Genomic DNA, 11,372 nt, shown 5'->3' on the forward strand with positions numbered 1-11,372 from the left:
TCCTTCTGAAGAATGGAAAGAAACTCATTTGCATAGAAAAAAACCACTGCTATTCCAGAACTTGATCAATTATCTAACAATATTTTTTTTTTAAAGAACCCTGAATGTATTTTCCTATGCAATCCAATTTCTCTTTCTTTGTCAGTCAGTTGTTATTGTTCCCTCCAAGGCTCAGAGAGGGAATTCTTTGGGTTTCTAAGTGTCCCCAGACTTTCAGCAGCCGTCTGTTTCCTGCAAATGGCAGGAGTACATTTCTCAGCCTACAAAGCCACTTTCACCAGGCATCTGAGGCAATGCCACATCCTTTTCAAGTAAATTTTAAATGTGACTCCAATAAAGTCTCCATTATTAGGAGACAGTGAATAGCTAGCAGTCAGGTGCTCCACCTTGAAATGACAAGTGGTTAGTTCCAAATTTTTAGCAAAGTACTGTGTCCTTCTGCCTCTGACTTTTTAGGGGTAAACGCCATCCTAAAACCATGGCTGTCAAATTCTTCTCAAAGTGAAAAGGGCTTTTTCCCAGGAAGCAGCCTAACTGTTAGCATGCAGTGTGTGAATCCTGGTGTCTGTAAAGGGCAGAGGATGATGGGAAATTATTCCAGAAAGCTCTCATTATGGGGTGTCATTCAAACAAAAACTTTTGTAGCTACAGCTCTTCTCTCTGTCCCCTCATCTCTTCAACCACTACTAGTGCCCCCCCCCCGAGGAAGGGTTCTCTCCCACTCAGGATCCCATGTCTGCATTATGCCTAGAATGAAATCCTGATGACTGAATTCACACAGACACAAGTGATCTGGGGTTCAGGAACCCGCACTCTTCTGAAGCTCAACCTTCATTCTTCTCATGAAACCGACTTTTGAAATTAATGACTGCTGTTAACTGTTATATAACTTTGAGTACAGCCTGGTCTACTCAGTGGTCAATGAGCATGCCCCCTGATCCCCTAAAGGAAATAAGATCCATCAGAGAGTTGTTTTAGAATACACATAGCTGTTTCAAGACAGAGCAAAGCTGGCCAGGCAGAGGACTAAGGTGGCACACACACCAGATGGTTTGATAACAAGTTAGTCGTGGTCCATATGGGGTATCCCTTCTTTTATCTATGAATCAGGTGACAGAGTTCCATCGCTCATTTTCCCAGTGTCCTCTGTAAGTTTCTGGTGTGGTTTTAATTGCATTCATGTACCTGTGTATTCCTGATTTCATTGCATATTCATAGGTTAATGCGTCATTTTTCTCTCATGGATGAGTTGTTTGTGCATCATGGTTTGTGTTGAGCTGGTAGAAATTGTTATTAACACAAACTGGATTCAGAGTCAATCGGACTCAGTGCTCAAAATGCAGCAAACCAGTGTGTTGTAAAGATGGAGTTATTCTGGGAAGGCAGAGCCCAGAGTCACTATTTTATAAGCTACGGAGTGACCAGAAGTGTAGGACTGCCTGCTCGCCGCAAGCCTCCCTTTGAGCCATTGGCTCCTCCGGGGTTTCCTGTAGCCCTTTCTGTGCTACGCCACATGTTTTATATAGTACCTATGATGTGACAGTCTGAGCTATGCCTTGACTCCCCCCGCCACCGCCAAACATTTCTCCATGACACAGTAAGCAGGCAATTCACGTGCAGCACTGTGGCTTCTATGGGAAATGTCCCCTAAAAGGTTGGGTTCTCAAAATTGGCTCTCTCCAGTTGTTCAGAGGTGGGCTTGGGTCAAAATGAGGTCTTCGATCTCATCAGTGGGATGACTTAGAGATGGAGTCATAGTTTCCTGTTGTTCTTGAGTGATGACAAAACCTAGAAGGTGGACTCTGAGCAAGAGGGGTAGTAGGTCACTGGGGTATGCTGCTGAAGGAGACTTCTCATGCCTGATCCCTTCAGTTTTGTCTCCTCTGCTTCCAGGCTGCCATTAGACGTGCAGCTGTCCCCTGCCATGCTCTTCTAAGGTGAAGCTGCCAAAGGTTAAAAGCCAAGGAGACAGCCAACCCTGAGCTAGAATCCCTGAAAACATGATCTAAAACAAAACCCTCTCACTTAGACTTGCTGATAGTTTATCACGGTAAGTAAAAGCTAACGAAACATGCACAGAGTTTCAAAGCGTGCTGCAAAGCTTTCTGCCCCTTGCTGTATGAGAAAGAAGAAAAAAGGCTGTATTCGACCATCTGATTGAACTCCCCATTCGTCATACTATGGCCAAATAGCCCATCTTGATCCATTCCTACTCTTCTGCTGTTGCCGTCATAATTATATATATTAACACGTGTGTGCGTTCATTCATGATGTTTGCTGATTCTTTTTTAAACTAATATGTTTTGTATGAAATGATACAAAAAAAAGATGAACGCTAGGTTTTATTTTTTCTACCAAAATAAGAGAAAAATGTTTCCAATTATTTTCCAGAGCGGGATATTTGGTACAGATATGGTTACCATAGCAACCTTAGAACAAAGCTTAATTTGGGCCACAATGAGTGCGCCCAGTTTATTTCGAATTCATTTCCTGTTTGATCAAGCGTTTGTGTCTGGAGCTGTGTTGACAAACACCACGGAGAGAGCGCCTATGTGGAAAGTCACTTAGGGGTGCAGTTCCTCGACTCCCCACTTGCATTCATGCAATTGTCCAAAAGCCACAATTCCAATCCCAACAGAAATTATGTTTATCCGGGGAGAATAAAATATAGTCCAATTTTACTCAAGTTTGAAAATTTTGAACATCAATTGGCTCCTAACAAGTCTTCAAAAATATTTTGACATTAAAACATACTTTACTTTCTAGTGTTCATCTTTACACTATGTTGGAAAAGAAATATTATTGTATTTGCCTGGGAAAAAATTACTTTAGTCAATGTGAGCGTATTTCCTCTGTAAAGATCAAGTCCCTCAAAGAGTCTTGCTAGTGTATATGTTCAGGGGCATGGTGGCTGAAGAGGAGAATCTGTCACTTCTGGTTTTATGGAAGCAGATATAATGTACTCTGGTGTGAACGCTTTTCTTTCATAAAGGCTAAAAGGTTTTAGAGTTTAGGAAAGATTCAGTCGGCTGCAACTCAGGTACCTTGTAGCTCACATTTAACCTGCATCTAGAATTCCTTTCCTGACTACTTGTGTTAGAACTGAACAGAAATGGCAGGCCTTTTGCCGAACTTTTCCTGATTTGCCGTGCAGCCCCACCTCTCCTCAGAACACTAAGTCTAGACTACACTTAGCTATTTAAAATACTTATTTGCATACCTGCCTCCTTCCTAGACAGAGTTCCACAAGGAATGCCTTTTTAAACTTGGTATTTTCTTCCCATCAGACCAAAACAACACCTGGCATGTAGCAGGTGCTATGTACAAATTTTAAAAAAAAATGTTTTAACTCAAAATCTAAAAAGATACCAAAATTAAAAAGAAAGTCACGTATGCACACACACACACACACACACACACACACACACACACACACACCACCACCACCACACCACACCACACCACACCAAAAAAAAAAAAAAAAGCAAGTCTCCACCACAAGCAACACTGACAAGAAAATATAGGACTGTTAATCCCAGTAAATCCTGGGTCTGAAGGCATTAGAAGGAGAGGCTCTCATATTAGTGAAGTGGTTAAGACTAAGAGTCTTCACAAAAAGCTATCATCAAATGACCATAAACCATAATAAGTGTTATGTACCCAAGTCTTCATTGGTCCATTCAAGCACATATGTCTGTCACCACTTGAAATGACTCCACGGAGTATAAGAGTACTAAAACCAACAGCAAGAGCAAGAAACCAGGCCAGAGCTTAAGAGCTAGCCAGTCAGGGAGAAAGAAGGTTTTGAAGAAAGAAGGAAAGCAAGACAAGAAACACTTAAAGCAAAGTTTTAAGCTACAGCACAAAGGGAGGAATTAGAGAAGTAGTATGGAGAAGTCAGAAGGGAAAAAAAGTCGAATGCAATGAGACAGAACAGATTCTGGGATAACAAAACACAGGTTGCCTTGGCCTAGAACTACCTGAAAAGAAGTAGACTCCTTGCTTTTCAGAGGAAGCGGTAAGAGTGCCTTAAGGCCAGGGACTGGGAAATTACAGAGAGCTTTATAATCATGGAACAAGTTCCTGTATCCAGACCTAAAAATGGTTCCAATCCTTAGTGTCAACTGCTCTGTTACCCTTGGACTATTTTCCAACTAAAAGTAAGGGTCATGAGAAAGGAAAATATGAAAGAGCAATTTTTTCTCAAGTTCACTGTCCTTCAATAATTATTTTAATATTTTTCCACACACAATATATGAGTGCAATTGTCTTAGTCACCATTCCATTGCTGTGAAGAGACACCGTGACCCAGGCAACTCTTGTGAAAGAAAGCCTTTAACTGTGGGCTTGCTCACCGTTTCAGAGAGTTAGTCTGTTATCATCACAGTGAGAAGCAAAGAGGTATGGTGCACCAGAGTAAGGAGTAGCTGGGAGCTTTGCATCCTGATCTGGAGGTAGCAGAAAGGAGAGAGAAAGACTGGACTGTCATAGAAAACTTGAAAGCCCACCCTCAGTGACACACCTCCTCCAACAAGGCCACACCTCCTAAGCTTTCCCAAACAGTTCCGCTAATGGGTGACCAAGCATTCAAATATATGAATCTATGGGGCAACTGTCATTCAAACCATCACAACGATGAGATAGCATATTTTTAAGAAAAGGTATATTTAGTTCACATAAATCTCATCTGCCTTAAACTACTAGCTTTAGATTTTAAAGTCAATTTTTAAAGATTTTCACTGATCTTCTAGAAATACATGATACAGGCACACACACACACACACACGCACACACACAGAGAGAGAGAGAGAGAGAGAGAGAGAGAGAGAGAGAGAGAGAGAGAGAGAGAGATTATGTAAAAATAAAAGGGAATAGGGCTACTAATAGAGAAAATATTTGAATATTGAAGATGACCCTCATTGTTCAACAAAACAATAGAGATGAGTTCTTAAGTTATATATTATGCAACTACAAGAAAATAAAATTAATAGAATAAACATAAAAGGCTATTAACATATTGGACCTAAAACAGTTGCTACATTTTTCTCATAAGAAACTTAAGAAAACAGGCAATATTGAGAAGAAATCATTGGAGAGAAAACATGTAGGAGACTGTAAATCTAATTTAATGGGAGGTTAGAGACAAGGTATTTTTACATAAAAGATTAATTCTGAAGAGAAACATTAAATAAACATTAGATGGGAATCAATGATTACAATAAATGCAGACTGGGTAAAGAGAGCAGTCAGGGGCGCAGGAGGAGACATGATGTACTAAATAAAGATAAAGCCATAATAACTGACATTTATATCAACAATCTGAGAAGCACAAACACAGGTGAAGTGAAGTAAAAGCTGGGCATCAAGTTAACAAATATTATGATTCTGGCTCAAAACAGATAGTCAGTTGCTAGCAATAAGGAACATAAAAGGTAGAGAAGTGGCCTTTAATAACAAGATATGAAACCAATTATTAGAAGTAAAGGCCATATCAATGGGATTGATAATTCTATACTGTGTCTCTCATGAGCACCTAGGATTAATGAGATGACAAATGCTCTCATTTGATCTAAAAAGAAGGCGAAGAAGCCTCGAGAGGAACTGTTTTCATTAATTAGAGAATACATTCTGTATGAACATGAGACTTTCTAGGCTTGGAGCTTTTGTCTTGGATTTCAAGTTAAAAAAAAAAGGAAGTCTTATCACTGTTTTAATAATCTATACAAACAGAGAGTCAGAAGGATAGGTACCAAGTATGGTGAGTCTTACTTATAAATCTAGCATTTGACTGAGACCAGAAAAATTGGCATGAATTCAAGGCCAGTCTAGGTTACATAGTGAGCTCCTGGTCATTTTCAACTACAATGTGAGATTCTGTCTCAAAAAACAAAACAATAAAAAAAAAAGGTTAAAAAAAAAAGAAAAGCAAAAATAATTGACATTGAGAGTTCTCTGTAACTACAACAGGTAGGTAAATATTATCTCAGTTTTTTGAGCTCTCCATGGCACTCTCAAATCTTTTTGAATATTACCCAACATCCTAAATAGACTCATTAATTAATAACCCTAGCATCATTTAATACCAAAGCCAGAATCACATATGTTCTCTAACACATAAGAACTATATAACATGTGCTGGATTTATGTGTCCTCTGCCATATTCCACATTGTGTGCAATACATATCAACTGGCAGCTTAATTAACATGCTTGGGATGGCCCCTCACATCACCGTGTACTTAAATTATTTATCAATTATTGCCTCTTAGCTCCAGATCCCCGTTCATGAAGAGACGGCTGAATCCTTTCAGTATTTTCCCTTTAGAGAGTTCACAATGACAAGCTTTGCCAACAGTAGGTCTTGCCGGGGCATTGATGCAGGGAATGACACTTCTTCCCCTAGGTCTTCTGTGCTCCTCAAGCCAAGCGCCAACAACAAGGACATTTTCCTGTGGCATCTGCAGCCTTGTGTCCTCAGCCACACACTTCCTCAGGCAAGACCATCGCTCTTAAATTTACACAACAGCTCTGCTAGCTGGGCACTAAGTAGTCCAACTTCTGAGCCTAAGGAGGACATTCTCATTCAAACTACTACTGATGCAAAAATATGACCCGAATTAAGGTATTTTTGTTGGAATTTTTAAGTGTATAGTTCAAGTACATAATTATTTATGGCTAGGCATAGTGAAAAATAGATCACATTTATTTGCAGTTAAGTTGTATGCTATAGTATACCACTTATTTTGTATAACTTAGCTATTCTGACATTTTTTTTTTCTAAAGCTTTGTACAATGTGACAGTTGACCTTATTAATCTGACAAAACATAAGATATCCTGGAAAGAGAATCTCCAATGGAATATTGTCTACATTGGGTTGGCACTGTGGGCATGTCTGCGGGGTGGGTGTCTTAATTAAATTAGTTAAATTAATACAAAGTTGGAATACCAAGCACACCATGAGTAGCATTATTCCATAAGCAGATTCCTGATGTGTCCAAGAGTGGAGAAATTGAGCTGCAAGCAAGCAAGTAGGCGTGCATCGTTCATTCTCTCTCACCTCTTTCCCGCGGACCACAGTAGCAAGCTGCTGCCGCGATCACTTCCCCATCGTGAAAGCCGCAGCCTAGCATTGTGAGCTAACACAAACCCTTCCTCCTCTAAGTTGCTTGTTGTCAAAATATTTTATCACAGCAACAGAAATGAAAGGCGACTATAATAATATTATCTAATTTTATTCCCAACATATTAATTTGATACTAATGCACTAATAAATTCCAAATCTTTCCTAGGGATTATAAAGTGCAGTTTTGTCTGTTTTAACACCTGATGACTGAGATCCAGGTACCAATGGAGTCCAGATTTAGCAATTAGAACATTCAGTGAGAATGAGGATGGGTGAGAATGTGGCATCTAGTAAATGTTAATAATTAAGGGATGAAGAATCTTTTGTATATAGATAGATAAACTTTATTCCCTCATGGAAGTGTCGCAATCGGCTCATACTGTGCTCAATGCTGATGCCAAAATCAAAGAGTTTGGGCATCAAAATGTGCTAGGTATTGTGATTTCTTAAATTTTTTAAAATTTCCATTTTACGTTCCAGCTATAGTTTTCCCTCCCGCTCCTCCCACGCCCCCTTACCTCCCTCCAAGTCCATCTCTCATCCAGTCTTTCCAATGGGTAAGGGCTCCCATGGTGAGTCAGCAAAGTCTGACACATGAAGTTGGGGCAGGACAAAGCACCTCCCCGACCTGTAAGGCTGAACAAGGCATCCCACCATAGGGGATGAGCTCCAAATAGCTAACTCATAAGCCCTGTGATTTCCCAGTCTCACCTGAAGAAATTAAGGATGATCATATTAAAGATAATGCAGGCATGTGTGTGAGAGGGACACATGAACCATAGATTCATCCACTCTCTCCTCGAATTAGCAGTGTGGCCTTTCATTTGAGGCTTAGCCACAGGCTTCCTGGCTCAGTGTAGGCTTACATTGCCTGCTGCATCAGCTTGCTGCAGGGTAGTGGTGCTGGCCCCCTATAAGATGCTAAATATCTATCCCAGAGGCACCAAGTGCCTGACAGAAAAGAGTTCTTCTAATGAGGGCTGCAGACACAGGTTCAGGAAAGTTTACAGAAGTTGCTTACAGACGGCTTAAAGTGAAAGCTATCCTCACTGCTCACATGGGTCTCTTTGAGTGCCTCCACAATAAGATACTGTCGTTCCGTTAATTCTTTAGAATCATTTGCCAATTTGAATTCACTCCAGATATTGCAAATAATCCAGATATCCCCAACTTTTTCCCGAAGTCACAAAAGCATGCTTGGTTTGGTTCAAATTCCCAAACTTGAAAACTCGTTGATAGACTCCTCTGTGTTTTCCCTTCCTGAACGTTACAACTACCTGAAGGTTGAGTTGTCAAGCTCTGTCACCTCAGTTTAGTAGTGTGGTTTTGAACAGGAGGCTGCAAGATATATGTAATAAAAATAAACATACATATGTGGGGAGAGCATTTTATATGTGTCTGTAACAGCAAGGTTCTCTAGAGGAATAGAATTCATGTGAATATATATAATTCATCATATCTTATATTCAATATTAGTCATTTAATATTGAATTTGTCATTAAATATATAGTATAATCAATATGAACTCAGTATTATATGTTTGTATAGGTATTATATTGTAATACATATTGTAATATATTATATATATAATCTACTAACAGAAAGTCCAAGAATCTAAGTAGTTCTTCAGTCAGTAAAGCTGGATGTCTCAGCTAGTCAGAAGCATATGTCCTGAAGACAGATTCCATTGCCAGTGAACAAATGAACTTTCTAGCAAGAGCAAGAAAGTAAAGAGAGCAAGTGTCCTTCCAGATGTAGTCAAGTTGACAATCTAGAATAGTCATCACAAGTCCAGCTCGTGTCAACTTGACAGACAAGCATATTGTCTTATGTCATGGTTAATTTCCAAACAATAACAATAACCAGGTCATAATTATGCCTACTATGGTATAACTATCCCAAATATAATCACAAACATATTATATGTTTAATCATGTCATCATAATTCTATTTTAGTCTTGCACTATTTCTGTGAAAAGACACCATGACTAAGGCAGCTCATAAAAGAAAACATTTAATTACAATTGCTTACAGACACTGGGCCTTTGGAAACCTCAGCACTCACCACCAATGACACACTTCCTCCAACAAGGCCACACCTGTCTTAAGAAAGCCACTTCTTGTGGAATATTAGTTGAAGATATTTACACTCATTTATGTTGTGGAATATTCGTTTAATGATGTAAAGGTGTATTGCATTCTTTTATGTTGCATTTATATAACTCTGTAAAGCTGTGTTAGTTTACCTGCCTAAAACACCTAATTGATCTAATAAAGATCTGAACAGCCAACAGCTAGGCAGGAGAGGGATAAGCAGGGCTACGAGGCAGAGAGAATAAATTAAAGGAGAAATAGAGAAGAGAAGGAGCGAGAAAAGGAAGAGAGGAGAATGCCAGGGTTAGCCACACAGTCAAACAGCCAGACACAGAATAAGAAGGAAAGAAAAGATATACAGGAATAGAAAAGAGTAAAAGCCCAGAGGGAAAAGGTAGACAGGATAATTTGAGAAAAGCTAGCTGGTAATGAGTCAGATTAAAGTCGGACAACCATAAATAAGAATGTTTCCATGTGCTTATTTGTAAACTGGGTGGCACGCCCCCCCCAAAAAAAAAACTAAAAGAAAAAAAAAACTACTGCCACACCTTGTAATCCTTTCAAACAGTTCCACTCTCTGGTGTCCAAGCACCAAAAGATATGGACCCACGGGGGCCATTCTTATTCTAACCAAAACAGTATTTTATAGGTATTTCTTTCCAGAACTATTGTGCTCCTAGAGATCTTTGCATGTTTAGGGCTACCACTTGTGTAACTTACAATCATTTTTAAGAGAAAGTGGGCAATCTGTACTAGAGATTTTACAGCAGATGGCAAGTTGAACATCATACCAAGCCATATGAAGCTAGTCAAGGCAGTTGAAAAATATTAAGCTTAAAACTATAGTAAGATTTTAGTATAAGTTTGTATATAGTTCCTCCTAGGTTGTAGAATATTTGGCATTAGAGAAGTCAATGGTAGGTGTCATTCAATTACTCCAATGACAACTGTAGAAACTCCAGCTGGGCTTGGACCACCCACATCGCAAGGAGACAGGCCCAGTTTGCATGTGTTTGCCTAATTCTGTGCCAAAGCCATTCCTGGAGGCGCTAAGCATTTTTGCAGGAGGCCATATAAAGGACAGAGGGAAATAAAAGTTATAAAATGCACATTATTGATAGTAATAGTAAGGTTTAGGGACCCTTGAGGTGAGGTTACTTAAGCTTTTCAAAAAGCAGAAAGAATCAACAAGCAAGTGTTAAGTAATAGAAACTTAAGAGTTATTATTAGCCCCTACTGCTTTGCCTGGAACAAACAAAATATTCTCCAGCCCATTCTATGTCTTGTGATCAATCCCAGCCCTGTGAGACACAGATTAATGCTGTAATACCAAGAAGGAAAATGTGATTACATCAGATTTTATTGTAATACACATTATTGATTTCTTGCCATGATAATGTAGAATGTACATTGCTCTACTTCAGTAAGTTTTGAATTTTTCTGCATCTCTCCCTGGAGATTTGAAAGCCCATGTCTATAAAATTTCAACCATGAGTCTGCAATTGGAAATCATATCTATTGTTCTAAAGCTATCTTTAATCTGATTATTTTGGTAGGCAGAAACTATCATGATGATAGAATGTGTGCAGGTAGTACTATAAATTCTCCATTATTGGTTTCCCCTCTCAAGCATACTTTAACATTTAAGACATTATCAAGACACACTGAGAGGGCTTTTTCTCCCCTCCAAACTCAGTCATTTTTATATGTGGAAATGACATGAATTCTGGAGTGTTAGAGATTCAGGCAAATATTCAAAGCACAATGGTGCCAGCATTTCCCATGCTCACATTCTTGAAATGTAAAGAGTACGTTTTACAGTCTTACTAAAATGAAACAAAGCAGTGTTTTCCATTTGAGAGCTCCCTACCTTCCCGACATCCTTGCCATTTGAAATGATTTTATTCTCACGTTTTTGGCTGCTCCCTTCTCCAGTACTAGTTTGTAATAAATGATGGTTTAAGGTGCAGAGTCAAGAATCTTTGAAGTATTGTCTTATATAACCAGAACTTCTCTAACACAAGCCTATTTCATTGTCCATCTTCTATTTCCCCCTTCTCTCTCTCTCTCTCTCTCTCTCTCTCTCTCTCTCTCTCTCTCTCTCTCTCTCATGGCCGCGTTTGCAGCGAAATTAATCCATTTAAAAATCTGCGGCT

Source organism: Microtus ochrogaster, chromosome 4, assembly GCF_000317375.1.
Source record: "Microtus ochrogaster isolate Prairie Vole_2 chromosome 4, MicOch1.0, whole genome shotgun sequence".
Classification (NCBI taxonomy): Eukaryota; Metazoa; Chordata; class Mammalia; order Rodentia; family Cricetidae; genus Microtus; species Microtus ochrogaster.